The sequence below is a fragment of the Nicotiana tabacum genome, chromosome 22, assembly GCF_000715075.1.
Source record: "Nicotiana tabacum cultivar K326 chromosome 22, ASM71507v2, whole genome shotgun sequence".
Lineage (NCBI taxonomy): Eukaryota > Viridiplantae > Streptophyta > Magnoliopsida > Solanales > Solanaceae > Nicotiana > Nicotiana tabacum.
Window position 1 is genome coordinate 144,417,059 of NC_134101.1, and position 21,452 is coordinate 144,438,510.

The following is a 21,452-nucleotide window of genomic DNA, read 5'->3' on the forward strand; positions in this document are numbered from 1 at the left end:
GGCCCATGTTGCCACCCCTAGACTTCAGGAAACTTTAGCGCAGTTCCTGATGATGTTTGGTACATTAGCTCAAGCAGGATTGATCCTAGTTGCACCAGCTACTTCGCAAATTAGGGGAGGATCTCAAATTCCCGCAGCGCGTACTCAAGAGCAGCATGCTCACATTGGTCTGGTTTCGGGTATTATGCTAGTACAACATGTTATTCCGATTCAGCCTAAGTTCATGCCAGGGGCATTATAGGAGGAGTAGCTGAGACTTGAGAGGTTCAAGAGGTATGGTTCACCTACTTTCAATGGCACAACTATGGAGGATGAACGGGTTTTTCTAGAGAAGTGTCACCATATTCTCCGCACCATGGGTATTGTGGAGGTGAGCAGAGTTTCTTTTACTGCATTTTAGCTATCGGGAGTAGCTTATCAGTGGTGGTAGGCTTAGAAGGAGCGTAAGCCAGGTGATGTAGCACCACTCACTTGGACTCAGTTTTCAGAGATGTTTTTGAGGGAGTTTGTTTCGCAAACACTTAGCGATACATGGTGCATATAGCTCGAGCAGCTCCATCAGGGCACTACGATAGTGTCGGAGTATGCTATCAGGTTCAGTGAGTTATCCTGTCATGCACTTACTTTGGCTCCTACAATTAAGGAGCGAGTTCGCAGATTTATCGAAGGGATCACTTAAAGACTTAGATTCAGCATGGCTCGGGAGTTGGAGACTGATATTCCATTTTAGTAGGTTGTGGAGATTATTAGGATGTTAGAGAGTATTCGGAATGAGGAGAGGGAAGATAAGGAGGTCAAGAGGTCGCGAGGTTCTAGAGGATTATACTTTTCAACTATGACCCATCACAGCGAAGGATCGAGCGGTCGGCCAGTCCAGTCCAAACTTCAGACTACTCATGGTGCTCTAGTTAGTGAAGGACCTCAGGGTACTCATGTGGGGAAGTCTATTTACCCGGCAAAGACTCAACACTAGCAACCATGGTTGCAAAGAGGTTGTTATAAGTGTGGTGATACTAGGAACATCATGAGAGATTTGTCCCAGACTCGAGAGAGGTGAATTTGATCAGAGCACCCAGGCAATAGGATCCATTCCAGTTGCTACTCCACTTGCACAACCAGCTAGAGATGGAGGACAGGCAAGTAGAGGGCACCCTAGATAGGGTAGCCTGTCCCGTTGATATGCTTTCCAGGGTAGGGCTGAGGACGATATACCAGATGATGTCGTTATAGGTATGGTTTCAATTTGTCATAGAGAAACATCAGTCTTATTTTGATTTGGTCCTGTTTATCAGAGTGAGTTCTCCTATCTTGATTCATATATGGGTGAGTTTCATGATTTTTGTACTCTGCTTATATGTTTACCTCTATTGAGAGACTCTATAATGGTAGGTTGTGTCTATCATTTCGGTTTGTTCACTGTTGATAGCGATGAGATTTGAATGAACTTTATGTTACTTATTATGGTAAGTTTAATGTGATTTCTGGTTGGTTTGGTCACAATTTGTGAATTACGTGCTCTACTAGTATGGGAAGTCTGTTAAGTGTTGTGAATTTTTTTCGTGGAATTTAGTTAGTGGAAGGTCTTGGTTGGTGCGATGTGTATTCTACTTGTAATTCAGAGCTAAGAATGGGATCCTCACATTTTTGAATGGTTTGATATGTTAGAATTGGGTTACATGCCGCGGTGGAGTTATATTATAATAAGATCCTTCTTATTAGTTTATATATTTTGATTCTCCCTTGTGGAATGGATTCGTAGTATGGTACTGATAGGGAGTTGTGCTGGTTGGACTTGTTTGATAGTTGTCATATGTTTCTCTTTCCAATGTTGTTATATTCACATTGTGATTATTAGGTTTAGCTTGCGAAGTATGTGCTCAGGTGACGTTGAGTGTGACTTGTTGATTGGGTGAGTGGTTTTGAGATCTACATTTTTCCCGCATCATTAGAAGTGTTGGGAAGGGTGGCTATTGTGTAAATGTCTAGGCGGAGCGATAAGGGTAGTAGTTGTAATGTTATCAATATGGAGAAATAAGGGTTGCAATGTCAGGGATCATATGTGATGGACTGGGGGCACCATGTTGATGATATTCATGTGATGGTATGATTTTCCTTGTGTATGTCATGCACTTTATGTGACTTGTTATGTTGCTTTCAATGAGCTTCCCGATTTCTTTGGTATTACTTGTTGACTTAGAATGTATTAGTACACTCACACAAGAATACAATATAGCATGCCATTTATACCGGTTAAGGAGTATGAAACTTGACATCTATTGATCATGTCCATGTATTCATGCCAAGCAGATTGAGATATTGGCACGTGAGTCATCCATGCGGTTGTGAATAATAATGTAGGCACAAGGTGCCATAAGCATATGAATTGTTGTTTTCAGACTCGTGACTTGTGATCTTGAGATATGGTATCTCGAAGTAATTTCACTATGAGGCTTGTGTTAGAAAAACTTGATTAATTGGTGGTCATTTATGTTCCTTATTTGGTTTCATTGGTTATTTAATAGTGTTCTAGTTACTTCTCTGTTAATATCACATGTTGAATCCTTGCCATTTACTGATTCCTGCTTTCATTATTAGCTTTATACTTCTATACTACACAAGTTAATTTGACTAGCAGGTGTCTTGACCCGTACCTCGTTACTACTCCACTGAGGTTAGTTTTGATACTTATTAGGCACTGACTGTGGTGTACTCATACTACACTTCAGCACATTTTGTGCATATCCTGGTATTGGAGATATCGGAATAAGTTAGAGTTATCTTCTTGATCGCGGGGATTCATGGTAGAGTTGCTTGGTCGTCACAGTCCCTTGGAGTCCTTTCCTTTGGATAGAAAAACTCTTCATAGAAATCTCGTAAGAATCATATAATCTCAAACCTTTCGCAAGAGATAACCCACCTGCTAGCCTCAAATCGACATCTTCCCATGAACCTACCATGGTAACAACAACTACGCAACTAATTAATGATCCCAAGTCTTCACTTGCCAATAAGATATATGAATCAACAATATTCCTCAAATGAATAACCGACAGATCCATCGACAAACCTACTTCTCAAAAATGTATCCCATCGAGACGATGATCAAGTATCCATAGCTCTTCGCATGTCATCCGCAATACCACAAGTCATCGATGCACCACTGATATCGAGTGTTCAACATCACATTCGAGTGAATGGAAGAAAATCAAATGTATAATCTCCAAGTGAAACAAAGTCGCACAACAAGGAAAGAAACATGGGAAGGTTCCTAGATACCATGTAGCCTTTCGAAGATAAGTATGGACATCATCATACTGATCCACAAGGCTCTACTAGACACTTGCTCATGACACGTAGAACCTACAAACCTAGAGCTCTGATACCAACTTGTCACGATCCAAATTTCGCCTAGTTAACCCAGTCCACTAGGTAAACTAAACAACAGCTACACAATTCTAATGAAGATCATAAATAATCAATAAGTGTTAAACTTTCTATATAATATTCCAAAAATTGGTAGTACAAGTTATGAGCCACTAAGATTTAAATGTACAAAGTTGGTACGAAATTAAATACAATATTTTTTTGGAATATACATAAACAAAGTAAGAATATAAGGCTACCAAGAACTAGTGGTAGCTATATTCAAAAAGCATATATATCTTCAATGCCAGCTTCCGTCATCCATAGTGGCTCAACTCCAAGATTTGCGCTCAAGGTGCAGAAGTGTAGTATGAATACAAACGAACTCATGGACTCAACATGTATCATAACTAATATCGGCAAGGTAATAGTGGCAATAATTATTAATGATACTTGCTCATAACCTGTTCAATTCCTGAACTTCACAAGTACACAATAATGGTGCCATCTAATCATATAACATAGATACAACCACATCGGTGCACAAAGAGATAATGTGCTAAGTCTTGAATCAGTTAACAACCCAGCATATGGAGATTATATGTGTCCTATCATTAAATCATCCAATTTGCATATAGAAAAGATATGCGTAAACTATCAAGTAATCCTTCCACAGTTGCATATAGAGAAAAATGCATGAAGTATCAACAAAATTCTTCAACAAGTGCATATAGAGAAGATATGTGTGATTAAACAAGTCAAGTCACACAGATCCACATATAAATAAGATATATACTGTGTCTCATCTCATCAGGAAAGGTAACATATACGAAGGAAATGCATAAAGACAAATATACATTTCGGAGCTAGCATATAGAGAAGATATGCAGAAAAATCATATATACATCCATAGAGCATGCAAATAGGGAAGAGATAGAAAGTCCAATAAATGATAAACTTTACCAAAATCCACATCAACTAGAGACCAATGAGTTTCTCACAACCTGTCTGGATACCATCAATAGAGAAACATGAGAGGGTGACCCTAAGGGGATGGATCCTTGTCCACACACTGCATAGATAATTCACATGCTGAACGGACAACTCACGTGCCAATAATAACAATCGGACATACTCACATGCTACCATAACTCGGATCCGCACAAACCAGTCACGTGCTATCAGGCAAGTCCATATCACATAATATGCATATATAGAAAAATACATGCACATGAATAATGAATATTAAATAAGATACTCATTGACTTATATAAGGGACATGTTAAGGTGTATGCATATGCGAAGTGTACTACCACAACTCAAATTAGGTAATTTCATCACAAAAATAGCAGTTATCATTTTCAATCAAGGGATTAAACTATATATAACCTCTAACATGATCCAATTAGATCACAAAAGGGTACAAGGCATTAGAAACATAATAGCATGAGGCTGAGCAATCAATTCAGGGCATATCATAGCCTAAGCATTACCGCGAGCATAGATAATACCTTGGTGCAAATACATGGGCTCAACCCCTCACATGTGAGACACCCATAGCACGTAGCTATCACTAATAACTCAAGCAACTAGTACCTCAACCAAGTTTAGGTAAGATACTTACCTCAAACAAGTCAAATTGAAACTCTAAAAATGCCTCCCCGCGTGAATTGATCTCCGAACGTCTTGAATCAAGCCAAAATAACTCAATAACATCACATAATGCCATAGGAATCAAACCAAATGATAAAGGTCGACTTTTTAATCAAACAATCAATATTAACCAAAAAGTCAATCCCGAACTTGCACCCCGACAAATTTCGTAAATTTTAACAACCCAGTTGAATACGATTCCAAACATACAAGTTTCATCCAAATCCGACTCTGAATCGGTGTTCAAAACTCATTTACTCACTTTAGAGAAGTTTTGCTACCCCCACCCCCACCCTCCAAATGCACTTTCCTATCTTACAAGCCAAAACCCTCTTCTTCTTTTTTTAAGATTTCTTGATTTAGGACAAAAATCAATGATAGATTCATGTTATAATCATAAATTTGAGTTGGTTTTACTTACCCCCAATGAAATAGATGAAAATTCCTTCAAAAGTTGCCTCTCAAGCTTCAAAACCTTGTGAGAAAAAGTGACTAAATATTAAAACAAGTAAAAAAATACAGTAATTAATCAAGCTCGAATTAGATCCTAGATGATCTTGAAACATACATTTAATAACCACAAAATAATTCTTGCAAGATTACACCTAGGATAGCCCTTCGAGTCACCCAATTTCGCCTTAAAATGAGGGAGAAGCGATGTTTTCAAGTTTTAAAGTAAGTCTGAAAATTTCAGAGATGTAAATGATATTTTCATAATTATTGCACCTGAAAATCGGCAATTACAAAATCTTCGTTTTGGCAGACAAAACACATATATGAATTCAATCATAAAACACACTATAAGCATGCTCGTGTACTAAAAACATCGAAAAGAGGTCATCTTATGTAACGACCTGACCAGTCGTTTTGAGAATTAGTGTCTCATTCGCTGGGTTAAAGTCTCAAGAAGGTTCGTACTATGTATTTTGACTTGCTTGTGTGGCTGGGTTCGATTTTTAGATGAATCGGAATTGATTTGAAGGAATGATTTTTGTTTTAGAAGCTTAAGTGGTAAGAGTTGACCGGAGTTTGACTTTTGTGTAGATGACTCTGAAATAGTGTTTTGATTATTCCAATAGCTTCGTATGGTGATTATGGACTGACGAGCGCAAAACACACACAATATATGCTCGCTAGTCCAATATAGTAAAATATTATATTGTTTGCATCTCGCGTTTTCATACGTTAAATATTTCATCTCAAGTTAATTAACGTAGACTCAGAGATGAGATTATCGTGAGGTTAACGTATTTATGCTATTTATAACAAGCGATAAGTAAGTGTCATAAAGGATAAAGGGTACACAAATTAAAGAAAATGAGTTTCGTTGAAGGTTGCTGATTTGGGATATAATACGGGTCAAGCGATAATACCCGATATTTATGGACTAGTACCATACAAGGTACCATATGACTGTGATAGTATAATGTATAAAGTATATTAGAAATGAGTAGTATTTTTAGATAATTCTTAATTACGCGAGTAATTGGTTAATTACCGGATAACAGGACATTACCTAATTACCTAATAAGTGGATAAAGATTAATAATTTTCACCCCACCCCTCCAAAACGTGGCAATTGGCCACAACCTAAGGAAAATGACTTCTTAGTCATTGCAATTAATAGCAAAGGAAGAGACACTACATGTCTTGTGAATTATTACGCAATTCTTAATATCAGAACCTTAGAAACTCTACAATTCAAAGACATTAGAGTTTGGCAAATCCAAAAACGTTAGCTTTCTTTCTCACATCTTGAAAATGTTAGCTTTCTTTAGCCATTTCAAAGCTTTCAACAAAACTTTCTAATATCTTGAAAACAAATCATAATCAGAACGTTAGAAACATTAACAATTCAAGCTCCTACAAAATATTAACAATGAGTTTCTTGCATCCAAATTCTCCTACAAAGAATATTATACGGATTTTCCCTACTCCAGGTATGTTAAGGCTATCCCATCTTTATTTTTGGCATGATCCAAATAATACAAATGAGACAAGCAAAATACGCAACTTTCATAAACGAATCTATTTATAGAAATACTAGGGGTATCTATATTCTTGATTCCCCATGTGAATTATTATATCTTCTGTTCATAGATCTAAAAAATATGTATTTGATAAAGTTCATCCAAAATGTATATTGATTTTTATGGCATTCCGAGAAAATCTTATTAACGTATTTCTTATGCATTTCATGCATTTATACATATACATTGACCCATGACCAGATGACGTTATATATATATATATATGGGGGGATATGGGAAAGGTTATGGCGTTATATACGCACCACCACCTGATCAGCTGGTATACATACACACACACACACACACACACACATGTTGATGATGTTGCCCATAGTGACCGAGACGATATGATGGGATGCCCTCAAAGGCTTGATGATATTATGTACACCTATACCTATGCATGACACGAATTTATATGCACGTGCATGACATTATAAATGTTCAGGATTTAAAAAGTTGTTCAGATTTACAGATGGATTTATTTATTCCATGTTTTATCTATGTCTCTTATGTACTGATTTTCATGCCTTACATACTCAGTACATTATTTGTACTGATTCCCTATTTCCCAGGACTTGCGTTTCATGAATGCAGGTGCATATAGGCAAGTCGACGGTCCCCCTTCTCAGGATCCTTGATCAGCGAGAGTTGTCATGTTCCACTTGATACAGAGCTACTTTTGATTTTGGTACGATACGATATATATATATTGGTATGACGTGGCTCAATCCCATCTTTGTACAATTGTATTTCTATTAGAGGTCTGTAGACAATTATGTACAATTGGATAGTATATGGCCTTGTCGACTTTCAGTTTTGGGTATATAGTTGTCTATCGCGGCCTTGTCGGGTCGCCCACTGTAATCCGCACGTATATGTATATATGTCTTTTGGATAGAATTTCCTAGTGCATGTTACTCTCGTAATTCAGCAGATATTATTCATGTTTATATCTTAGTCGCATGCTCAAGGGTGTTCGACAGGTAGGGCTCGAGCACTCCTCGTGGCCCATCGGATTGGGTCATGACAAATATATTATCCACAAGTATTAAAGTTAAACAATATTATTGTAGTTTGTAGCTAGATTGCCATCCGATGGTCAACAATTTAGAATTTTTTATTACTACTAAAATTTATTAAGAATGTAGAGCTAATTGACTAATGACGATCGAAGCAAGTAATGAGCAAGGGAAGATATTAATGGGAGAATATAGGGTTTTCATAGGATAGGTGCAAGACAAATCTTTGCGATCGAACTCTAGATGATTCACTTCTAATGTTCAAGTGAGTCTCTCGAATTCACTCAATTATTAGTTCAAACGTTTAGTAGAGACTCCTCTCTCGATTAAGTCTCAACCTCACAAGATGAACCAATTTAAGCTCGGTGATAATATGCAAGAATTCATAATGGATTGGTCTTTAGGAGAACCTCTCTCGATCATCTTCCTAACTAGGTTTAATCAACAATTCAACTAGCCTCTTTCGATTACTAAGAAGAATTAATGAATTCAACAAAACAAAATAGAATGCAATGATATTACAAGTTATGCCTCTCTCTATTACATGAACAAGTGAATATAGATGCAATGATTAGAACATCCAAAATGATTCAATACATGTGAATAGAGTTATAATCCACAAACAAATACTAATACACCAAATCCGTCAAACCCTAAAGAGAAATACTCCATAGACATGGAGTAATACATCACAAATATGTTTATGTTTAAGGAAAACATAAAACGATCCAAAGTCGTGTCTTGAGCGAGGATTGAATGATGAAATCCTTGTGCTTTTGCTTCTCTACCTCCTCCTTAACTTCCTCAGGTCTAAGATGTGTTAAAAGTTCAGAAAATAGCGTTTTCCCATATAGTCAGTCCCAAGCGAAAACACCCTTTTCCTACGCGAAATAGGATAATTACTCTATAAAAATTATACATGCATGCTGCATGGGGCGACGCGCCAGGCGAGGCAGCAGTGGGAAACTTCAGAGAGCTCAATAATTAACAGGAAGCAGGATTTGTACTGTTGCTTAGCACTCTGCGCAGCATCAGTGCAAATTTCTCAGAGTATGTACTTTTCTTGACATTTTGAAATGTAGACGTGGTTCTCGACCCCCTACAAGGAATAAAACACACAATAAGTGTAAAATATTAGCAAGTAAAGTTCAAACACAATTAATGAATAGTAAATCAGAGTGGCATAAGCGACTAAAATATGTAATTATAGCCTATCATCAATACCCCACACTTAAAACATTGCTCGTCCTCGAGCAATCAAACTACATTTTATATAAACACGACCTTTTTAAACAACTCTCCTAACTCATCATACCAAGAATATTAAAATAGATTAAGCTCAATAATGTAACATTCTCGCCTCAAGATTTGACTAAAAAGCACCATGCACTTTTCACAACCCACTCACTTACTCTAACATAGAGGTGAACGACATTACCTTTCCTTTGTGAATCAAGTGCCCTCACAAAACAATAGAGTGTAATTCCACACACCATAAAATTTAAGAGACATAGATGAATCAAGAGATATTGCCTTCAATTCAAATCACAGCACAAGGGTTCCTACTTCTAACAAAATAAAAATTAAATACACCCGGTTCAAACAAAACCATTGGAAAAGAACAACGACCCAAAGAAAAACTAAGGGGGAATAAATACACTACCTAACAAAGGAAAATCTTTTTGTCTTTTTATTTCGATTTTAATCCCTAAAGAAACCTGTCGATATGATATCCATCATCGGGAAAAATCGAAAATTTTATAATTTTTATGTTTTTCCAAAAAAAATTCTATCTCTAATTACTCAAACTAACAAAAAATAACAACACTAAACTAACAAAAGTAAAACTAAAACTAATATACTAACATACAAATATCCCCCACCCCACACTTCAAGTTGTGGTATGTCCCCATGACACACAATTAAAAAACATAAGGTAGAGAAAACTTCCTTGAATCTCTAGTCGTGGTCTGAATCAAAGTTAGGCTCTATTCTTCTCGCCCGAACTAGTACACACATCGATGCAAACAACTTCTTCTCAACCTTCTTGGGTGTCGCGACCCAAATCACGGTCGTGATGGCGCCCAGCACAGTACTAGGCAAGCCCAACCATTATTCAACACTTAACCCAATTTATCAAAAATAGCGGAAAGAAATATCAATTAAGCAAGATTAAAGTACTGAAGATTTTAACAAAATACACAATATAATCTCACTAGGACCCGGTGTCACGAATCTGAGCCTCTAGAATACAGAATATCATCCTAATACACGGTATATCCAAAGTCCGATAATGCGAAAATAAAGAGATAGGATATGAGGGAGAAGATCAATGGCTGCGAACGCCGTGCAGCTACCTCGATACTCTCAGAGGCTGGATCTGCTGATCAACTGGATCTACTGAGCCTGAGACTACCCTGGATCTGCACACAAGGTGCAGGGAGTAAAGTGAGTACTCGACCCAGTGAGTAATAAAAGTAACTACAGTCCGAAGATAAGAAAATCCAGTAAATACACAAAGTAAGCTACAATCCGAATATACAGCAACATATGGAACTGAGCAGCTAAACACCAGTATAAATACAAATACATGAATGCAATGCAATGCATATGATGGTACATTCCAGTACCCACTGCGGCGTGCAGCCCGAGCCATCCATATTTATTTATCGTCGACGGCGCTCACTGGGGGTGTGTACAGACTCCGGAGGGGCTCCTACAGCCCAAGCGCAATATCTTGGTCAGTCATTGTTACCTGACCGGTCAGCCATTGTTACCTGACCAATTTATATCATACAGTGCCATTGTTACCACTGTTCAAGTATATCATCCAGTGTCATTGTTACCACTATTTCAAGTATATCACACAGTGTCATTGTTACCACTGTTTCAAGAATATCACACAGTGTCATTGTTACCACTATTTCAAGTATATCACACAGTGTCATTGTTACCACTGTTTCAAGTATATCACACAGTGTCATTGTTACTACTGTTTCAAGTCATTTTATAATCAGTCCAGAAAAAAATATAATAAGCCCCTTGGGCATTTACAAAACAGAAGTTCCCAGTCTGGAATACATTTAAAAATATCATTTAAGTTTTCAACACTTAGAATTATGGCTGAGTTTGCAAAACAACATTTAAAACCTTGGACTGAAATTAAATGATATGCAAATTATGCTAAGCAGTAATATCAATCCTCGAAGGATTTTACAAATCGGCACAAGGCCCCAAACATGGCATCAAGCCCAGTAATATCAATGAAGTATGTGTATCAATCACCAGTATAGTATAAACATCACACGGGATGGACCAAGTCACAATCCCCAATAGTATCTGACCCCACACTCGCCATGGAGTGTGTGTCACGCCTCAATATAGCGTTATGATGTGAAATTCCGGGGTTTCAAACCCTCAGAACAACATTTACATCTATTACTCACCTCAAGATGGCCAAAAGTCTACTCCGTGATGCCCTTTCCTTTCGAATCGACCTCCTCGCGCGTCGAATCTTGCTAAAACCACAAGGAATATATTAGAATAGGATAAGGGAATATAACCCAATCGAAAAGAGTCGAAAAATATCGAAAATCACGAAATTTACAAAACCCGAGCCCCGGGCCCACTTCTCAAAAAATTACGAAAGTCACATCAACGGATTCCTCGTCTCGCCACGAGTCCGTACATATAAAATTTACCAAAATTGGAGTTCATTTGACCCCTCAAATCACCAAATCTTATTTTCAAATCCCTAGGCCTAAATCCTCAATTTTTCTACAATTTTCATGCTCAAATCCATACATAATTGATGTACTTAACTCAAAATAGGTGGGGATAACTTACCTTCACATTGATGATGAAAATCCCCTCTTGAAGCTCCCCAAAAATCGTCCATACTATGAAGAAATGAAGAAAAGTGAGCTAAATCCGTGCATAAAAGAATCTGTCTGTGCTTCGTTGAGTTGTACCTTGCACTTGTGCTATACAAGTTGTACATCCTATTAAAATTGTTCCTTGTCGGACACCTTCTGTTTAAACACCCATAACGTCTTGTATAAATATCCAAATGATAAACGGTTTGAAGATTGAGAAACTAGACTCAAAGATATTTAATTTGATAGGTTGTACACCATATAACTCTTTATATATCCCGAGATATGAGCTTCTAAAGTGCATCGTAAATTCTGCCGAAATTGCTCCAGTAGCCCTTTTCGATCCATCGTAACTTTCTGAGATGATATCCAAATCGCCAATGGTTTAACTTTCCGAAAACTAGAATGTATGGGATACAACTTTCATGTTTTGCACCTTTTCTGATTACTTATAGATTACAAGATATGAGCTTCCAAACTGGACTACTCGCACCTAAAATTTTCTGGGCACAGCAGAATTTTCTGCAATTTTTCCTAAGTCCGAAATCACTCCGAGACACCTCCGAAACACTCCCGAGCCCTCGGGGCTCCAAACCAAATATGAACACTAACTCTAAAACATCACACGAACTTGCTCGAGCGATCAAATCGCCAAAATAACATCAAAATCAATGATTTGAGCCTTAAATCCAAGAATTCTTTCAAATTTCATAAACTTTCAAATTTTCCAATTTAAGGCCGAAACCCGTCAAACAACGTCCGTTTGTAACCAAACTTTACAGAAAGCTCTTAACCAACATATATGACCTGTACCGGGCATCGGAACCAAAATACGAGCCCGATACCATTACTTTCTGATCAAATTTCATTTTCATTTTCCTTAAACATTTTCAGAAAACAATTTCACGAAAAAATTCATTTCTCGGGCCTGGGACCTCGGAATTCAATTCTGGAAACACGTTCAACTCCCATATTTTTCTATGGACCTTTCGAGACCGAAAAATCACGGGTCCGGATCCGTTTACCAAAAATGTTGACCAAAGTCAACTTTAACAATATTAAATATCAAAATTTTTCAAATTTTTCCCATAATTCATATATTTCAACACAAAGATATTTCGGACACACTCCTAAATCCCAAATAACCTAACGAAGCTATCCAAATCATAAAATTCACATTTCGAATCCGATATCGAAATTTCCACTTCCGGCCAAATTTTCTCAAAAACCTTCAATTTTCCATCTTTAGCCGAACGGCTCCAAAATGACCTACGGACCTCCGAATTCACTTCCGATTGCGCTCCCAAATCTAGAATCACCATACGGAGCTACTCCCAGTCTCGGAATCCCAAACGGACATCAATAACACTGAAATGCATTTTAAACCAAACTGATGCAATTTCTTCTAAAATGCTATCTTCCACAATAGGCGCCAAAATGCTCCCGGGTTATCCAAAACATGATCCGGGCATACGCTTAAGTCCAAAATCATCATACGAACCTGCTGGAATCTTCGGATCCTAATTCCGAGGTCGTTTACTCAAAATTCCAATCCTAGTTCATTTCTTCAATTTTAAGCTTTCAAAATGAGAATTTCTATTTAGATTTGACTCCAAACTTCCTGAATTTTAATTTTGACCATACACACAAGTCAATATACCTGAGATGAAGCTGCTCATGGCCTCAAACTGCTGAATGACGTGCCAGAGCTCAAAACGACCAGTCGGGTCGTTACATTGGGGTACACCCCACACTTATCTTTCTCACTAAGTGAATCCTTCTCTTTGACACCCTTCACCTTCCACTCAACACTTGCAGCTGGATTCTTTTTTTCACCCCCGTTTCTACATCCACATTGAAAGTCACTGTCTTCTCACCCACTCTAAGCATGAGTTCTCTATCCTGTATATCTAATATTGCTTTTCCCGTCTCTAAGAGTGGTCTTTCTAGGTGAGGGGGATCTCCTTATTCTCCTCCATCTTTACCACTATGATATATATAGGAAATACAAACTTATCCACCTGCACCAATACATCTTCCACTATCCCCTCGGGTGTTATAGTCATTTGGCCTGCCAGCTGCAAAGATATTGGTGAAAACCTTATCTCTCCAAGCGCATTCTCTAGTTTCTTGTAAATAGACAAAGGCATTAAATTAATGAGGCACTAGAATCATATAAAGATTTACCAAAGTTGAGAGTGCCTAAAGAGCAAGGTATAGTAAAACTCCCTGGATCTCCACACTTTTGTGGGAGTTTGTTTTGCAATATTGCACTACAAGCTCTGTGATCTTTACCACTGAGTTCTCGTCTATCTTCCACTTCTTTGTAAGGATCTTCTTCAAGAATTTGGCGTAAGCTAGCATTTGTGAGAGAACTTCTGTGAATGGTAAATCAATATTAATCTGTCTTGGTATATCTAGAAATCTCTCAAACTACTTGTCTAGCTTTTCTCTATTGTTCGAGGAAAAGGTAAAGCATGCATATGCTCGCTCACATCATGTTCCTCCCTTATCAAAGTTTCCTCTTTCTTCTTTTTCTCATCTCACTTCTTTCCTTTATTCTTTTTATCAACTTCAATTTTTAGCTGCCCCCACTTTCTTTTTCAGGTACCACCTCTTTTTGGATCGGAGTGGGATCTTTTAACACTTGCCCGCTTCACAAGGTCACAACATTCACCGTTTCTTTGGGGGTTCTTCTCAGTATCAGCAGATAGAGTACCTGGGATTCTCTCAGACAATATAGTTGCAATTTGTCCCACTTGTCTCTCTAAGTTTCGCAAACCTCTGCCAAGTTATTTGATAGCTGCACCATGAACATCTAGCCTTTCATCTGTCTTGACAATGAAGGACTTCATTAGATCTTCTAACCTAGGTTGATTTGGCTGTTGAGGCTAAAACTGCAACCTCTGTTGATTTTGGAAACATGGAGCTCCTTGAAATCTGGGGTTGTTTTGTTGCAATGCATTTGCAGCACCTCAAGGCGAATTCCATGAAAAACCAGGGTGCTTCTGACCCAATGTATTGAAGTTATAATTCCCAGCAGCATTAACTTCCGTAGTTGAGGCTTGACACTCATGAGTAAGGTGTCATTTTCCACATATATCACATGCTCTGTGAGGCTCATAGTGTATTAAGACTAAGGTCAGCTTCCTTATTTCTTTGGTTATTGCATCAAGTTGTACCTACACATATGTGTTAGAATAAACTTGGTGAACACTGGCTGATCTTCTTTTTGCAGCAATCTCAGAGGGCCACTGATCTGCATCTTCATATAACTTATCTAGAATCGTGACTATCTCCTCAAGAGCCTTCTTAATCAAAGGGCGTCCAGCTGCATTGCTCAATGTTCTATGTGGGGCCGGTGTCAATCCATCCAAAAAGTCCTGGGGTTGCATCCAGAGTTCAATTCTGCTATGTTGACACTTTTGCACTATCTCCTTAAACCTCTCCCAAGCTTCAAACACAGTTTCAGTCTCGTTCTGGCAGAAGTTATGGATTTCTCTTCTAAACTTACCTGTCTTAGTTGATGAGAAATATTTATCAAAAAAATTTCTGGTCATCTCATGCCATGTTCGAATCGATCAATTAGGCAAGCTTCGCAGCCAATGCTTTGCATCATCTTAGAGTGTGAAGGGGAATGCCCTTGAGTAAACTGCATCTTGTGACACACCATTGTATTGAAAGTGTTCATTATCTCCTCGAACTCATTTAGATGGTTGTTTTGATCTTCGTTTTTCTTTCCTCTGAAGACACAACAATTCTGAAGGGTTTGAAGCAACCCTTGCTTCAATTTGAAATTGTTAGCAACAATTGGAGGTGGTCTCACACTTGATAAGCCTTGGTTGTAGACCGGTCTTGCATAATCATCAAGTGGTCTCCCAGCACCGGGAGCTATATTTCCGAACTGTTCTGGAACCAAAGGCTGATTCTGAGCAATTCTCCAAGCCCTCTCCTCTTCATAGACAAGTTGTGCATTTCAAAGAGCTGCTTCCTTAGCATCTCGTGCAGCTTTTCTCTTTGCTGGGTTGCCTCTCTAGCAGCCAAATCAACATTATCATCATCTCCAGCCATAATATCTTTGGTTGAGGATTGCCTAGACTTCTCTATATTCTCGGGGAGATTTTATTCCTTCCTCAGCTGTCGCGGTTGTTTTTCTATCTAAGGTTTATATTTATAACATCCTTCTAGAAGATCGAGTCATGCTCCAACCTAACCTGTAGCATGTGCGCAGTTAAAGAACACCAAATATAAAAAGGAAAAAATAAAATAAAAATAAAATGAAAAATTTCTGAATTAGTACTACAAGCTATTTCAAACACTATTGATTGCCAATCCTCGGCAACGGAGCCAAAATTTGACGAGCGCAAAGCACACACAATATATGCTCGCTAGTTGAATATAGTAAATATAATATCGTATCCACATGGATTGGAGTTAAATAGTATTATCATAGTTTGTAGCTAGATTGCTATCCAAGATGATCAACAATTTAGAGTTTTGTAATTACTAGTAAATTTACTTAGAATCAAGAGATAATTGACTAATGATGATCGACGCAAGTAATGAGCAAGGGAAGATATTAGTGGGAGAATATAGGGTTTTGATAGGATAGGTGCAAGACAAATGTATGCGATCTAACTCTAGATGATTCACTTCTAATGTTCAAGTGAGCCTCTCGAATTCACTCAATTATTAGTTCAAACGTTTAGTAGAAACTCCTCTCTCGATTAAATATCAACCTCACAAGATGAACCAATTTAAGATCGGTGACAATATGCAAGAATTCATCTGGAATGATCTTTAGGAGAACCTCTCTCGATCATCCTCCTAACTAGGTTTAATCAACAATTCAACTAGCCTCTTTCGATTACTAAGAAGAATTAATGAATTCAACAAAACAAAATAGAATGCAATGATATTACAAGTTATGCCTCTCTCTATTACATGAACAAGTGAATATAGATGCAATGATTAAAACATCCAAAATGATTCAATACATGAAAATAGAGTTATAATCCACAAACAAATACTAATACACTAAATCCGTCAAACCCTAAAGAGAAATACTCCATAGACATGGAGTAATTCATCACAAATATATTTAAGTTAAAGGAAAACATAAAACGATCCAAACTCGTATCTTGAGTGGGGATTGAATGATGAAAGCCTTTTGCTTTTGCTTCTCCACTCCACCTTATTTTTCTTAGGTCTAAGATGTATCAAAAGTCCAGAAAATAACATTTTTCCATGTATATATACCAAGTATGGTCGGTCCCAGACTAAACACCTTTTTCCCACACGAAATAGGACAATTACTCTATCAAAATTGTACAGCCGCGTTGCATGGGGAGACGCTCCAGGCGGGGCATCAATAGTAAACTTCAGAGAGCTCAACAATTCACAGGCAAGTGGATTTGTACTGTTGTGTCGCACTGTGCGTCGCATCAGTGCAAATTTCTCAGAGTATGGATTTTTCATGACTTTTTAATATCTATACGTGGTCCTCGACCCCCGAACGTGATCCCATCTTAATCACATGGGCTTTTGATCAGACTTCAAACCTCCAAATAGCTCAAATTAGCTCTGTAACATCTTCATCACTCAGAATTACTCCAATAAGGCATAAAACACATAATCAATGCAAAATACTAGTGATTAAACCTCAAACACAATTAAAGTGCAGTAAATTAGAGTGGAATAAGAGACTAAAACATCTAATTATAGCCTACCATCATGGACTTACGCGTATTCTCAGATCTGAATTTAGAGGTCCGTAGGTTGATTTGATGCATTTTTGCGAAAGTTGGAAAGTTGATGGTTTGGAAGGTAGAGAGTGATTAATCGTGATGGATTAATGCATATTTTTATCTCAATATATTTACTTAATTAATCTACAATTACCTAGTGCAGCATTGATGTAATTAAGATCAAATGTGAGTTTTTCCCAATGTTGGATTTATACTTCCAAGGTTATTTCCATCACTCGAAAACCCATCCTTCATCTTTTCGTAAATTCATAAAAGGGAGCAAGTGATCCAATATATATTATTTATGGAAAGAAAAGAATAGATCAGAGAAGCTTATTAGAGTAGATCATTCTGATCCGTTTTACTAGTTCCTTAGTTTCATTCTTCAACAAAGTGCAATATCTGTCTTCTTTAGACATGCAAGTCCAATTAATCGCGCTTATATTATATATACTAGTATATCGGTACGTGCGTTGCACGTATATACTGAGTCATATAGAAAATTTTGAGTATTGCAGATTCAAATCTTTAGTTTTCTTAATAAAAAAATCCGATGAGTTTTCGATAGCGCTTACATTCAAAATCTAATCAAGCCGCAAATCTTCCATCATTCTCAATTAATTTGATACATTGATCAAACAGAGTCGTGACTTTTTTTATGTTTAAGTTTAAAATTATTTAGCACTTTCTAATGTAATAAGATTGAAGGATACATGAAACCCACTATTTATTTTAATCTTGATAATATAGTATTAACTTTTCCAACATCCATTCTTTCAAATGTGGAAGATAGAAACTTCTTTGTTTCTGCCATGCCGTTCATATTATTGCTTACTACTATCAAAAATGGACGAGATAACACAAAATAATTACATATTCACCAAAAAAATTCTAAGAGTTGAAGAAATACAAAATTTAATTTCAATAAATTTTATATCTCAAGTTCTTCATTTATATTAAATATACTAATTCAAATATTGACTTTTAGTCATAAGTCAAACACCCTCAAATTTTATTTATTTTGAGTGACGTTTTCATAAAGCGTATGGATCAAACTTAACTCACTACACTATTTCATTATTAAGTTAAAGTACTGAAATGATATAACCTATATTTCTTTAAAAGGACACTATTTTTATAGTGTTATTACACTATAATGAGTAAAAATGATACTAAAATAAATATTATTTTTTATGATCTCAAAACGGTAAAATAATTTTCACGTCTAGATATGATCCTTGTAAATAAAGTATTTCATATCATCTCATAATTTAAACATCAAATCCACATGCTCTTTATGTAATATAAAATTGGTGTGATATGTTTTAAAAAAGTATATATAGAGGAAATGATGAGGCGAAAGATATGTATTTTATCACAAATGGTTATTTACCCAGCAAAATGGAATAAAATCATTTGTACGTTACAAAGAAAGTAAGCAAGCCGAATTAAATGACACAAAGAAGAATTGTAATAGGAAGGCGTTCTAGCAACTATTATCATCTTAAATCCAACCCTAATTAGTGTTCAAAATAATGACGACAATCATGAAAGTCTTTTACCTTTTTATGTATAAAACCTGCAACTAACCACATATAAAAGTATTACCCCAATTAGGCAAATGTCATTTCTAGACTGAAGACGAAGACAATTGTTTAATATTATATTTCAATTATTCTACGATCACTAAGTTTGTTTCGTAAACCACATCATGATTCATGAGAAAGTTGTATAGACGATTTGAAACATCACCATCATATTTCTTATCACATGGTAATTCAATCCAGATTTCAGAGAGATATTTATTTTATTCTTCTTTCCAGGAGCATAGTTAATCATAATTAATATAATAACTCGTATTATTCTTCATTTCACCGGTGTAAATGGACAATGTACGTACCATATTTTACACTCTCAAAGACTCAGAGTTATATATAATTAACACAAAAACCATCATATATGCGACACTGAATACAATGACATGTTATTACGATATTTTTTTTTAGAAAAACTTTGAAATAAAAATCACGATGATGAACTATAATAAGAATGTGAACTCTAATAATCAAGTACACAAAAGAGAAAAAGTGAGAAAAGAAGATAATTGCTACCTCTTTTTTTTCCGTATTCGGAGGAAGAAGTTGGAGTATATGTTAAGAGGTGTTTGCAAGGCTTGTGGAAATGGTGAGTAAAACAAATATCTCCATAATGAGAACTCGTCCCTTGTTTTTGGTTTGATGAACACCAAACGAGGAGAGACATTCAAAATAATGAAGAATCTTCGTATTTGCAAAGACTGTCGTGCTGCTTTCAAATTAAGATCAGAAATTGTCTAGCATAACATAGTTGTGCGTGATAGGAACATGTTTCACTAAGTTTAAAGCCAGCCAATAGTATCCTTTTCTACTTGAAAAGGCATCAAATTTTGTTTAAAAATAAAAGCAAAAAATGGAACCATTAGTTAGAAATTACATCCCTTCATAAAAATTTAATATTTTTATTTAGTTCATTTAAAATATAAAATATTAATTTATTTAGAAGGGTATTAAAGTAATTCAACTTTTTTGATTTAGGGGTTCCCACTTTTATAATAATATAGATATAGATATGTGCTATCGCCAATTGCTAATTAATTAATTCAGCGTCTGCTTTTCCTTGATAATATGAGATTTTGAACCTACCTTTGTAGCATCTGGTAAAAGAAGATATCGAAGAATGTCTAGCTGCATATGTATTTGCCGTGCTTGAGAGCCTCAAATAGAACATGGTAAGTGAAGACTGAGTATTACTCCCTCCGTACGTATGCAGTTCCGATTTCATAGTTTTTTCATATTTCTTTTAGATAGTTTGAATTGTCAATTATTGTGGTTTATAGTATTTTGATGTGATTTTAATCACTTTTTGAATATGTAATTTTATTTTAAAAATTTAAAGATTTCTATATCCAAATACGCGGTCAAAATTAAGAAATTTAACTTTCGATGTATCATATATCCCATCGTTTACGCTCATTGTTACTCCTATAATTTCTGCTATCTTTTTCCTTAAAAAAAATATATTCTTTTATACCGAGTAAAGCCTGTGAATAATGACAACAATTGTAGCTTTATACTTTACGTAGAACAAAATAACAATGATTGGGGAGCAACTCCAATTCCCTATAATTTTTACCCATTGTCAGCAGGGAAGTTAATTCTGCAGGTTGATAAATCAAGAGGGCAACAACTTTGTCTCCAATATTTGAGATGGTTTCTTGAGATAGAGATGACTTATCACTTTGCAGTGTATCACAAAAACATCCTGTCAATTCTCCATTTTTGTTTTCATGCAACTCTGAAAATTCCTTTGGTATTTCTATTATACATACTCCATAACAGGACAAAGTTCACAAATTCCATAAACTAGTTAATTCATTGTGGTTTCATGTGATAACTCATTTTCAAACTTTGAGCCTATCCATGACCACGGCATTACACGCCAAGTCCTCCTAAAAAATTTAATCTTGAAATTTTCATTAACTTGAGACTCAGACTGCAAATGGATGCCTTTGGGCTATAATCTCATTTGAAAGAATGGGATCAATTTGAGCTAAACAAATTAATACAAATCTAATTGCTAAAGTTCAGGTGGAATAATTTTTAAACATGATAAATGCTCTTTGCTGCCAGTTGTCATATATTTAATAACTTATACTATCTTCCTTAAGTGTAGTCAGTACCATTACTTGACTTGAGCCTGTGACAGCTGATTAAGATGAAAGGTATA

The 21,452-nt window shown here is 36.3% G+C and overlaps 1 long non-coding RNA gene across 1 annotated transcript; it reads right to left on the reverse strand.

Annotated features, from left to right (window-relative positions):
* Positions 1-10,220: 10,220 nt before the first annotated feature.
* Positions 10,221-11,584, reverse strand: LOC142176220 (uncharacterized). Its single transcript, XR_012704806.1, has 2 exons — positions 11,512-11,584; positions 10,221-10,488 (listed from the first exon to the last, which is right to left on the reverse strand). It is a non-coding gene; the product is annotated as an uncharacterized LOC142176220 (long non-coding RNA).
* Positions 11,585-21,452: the final 9,868 nt, after the last annotated feature.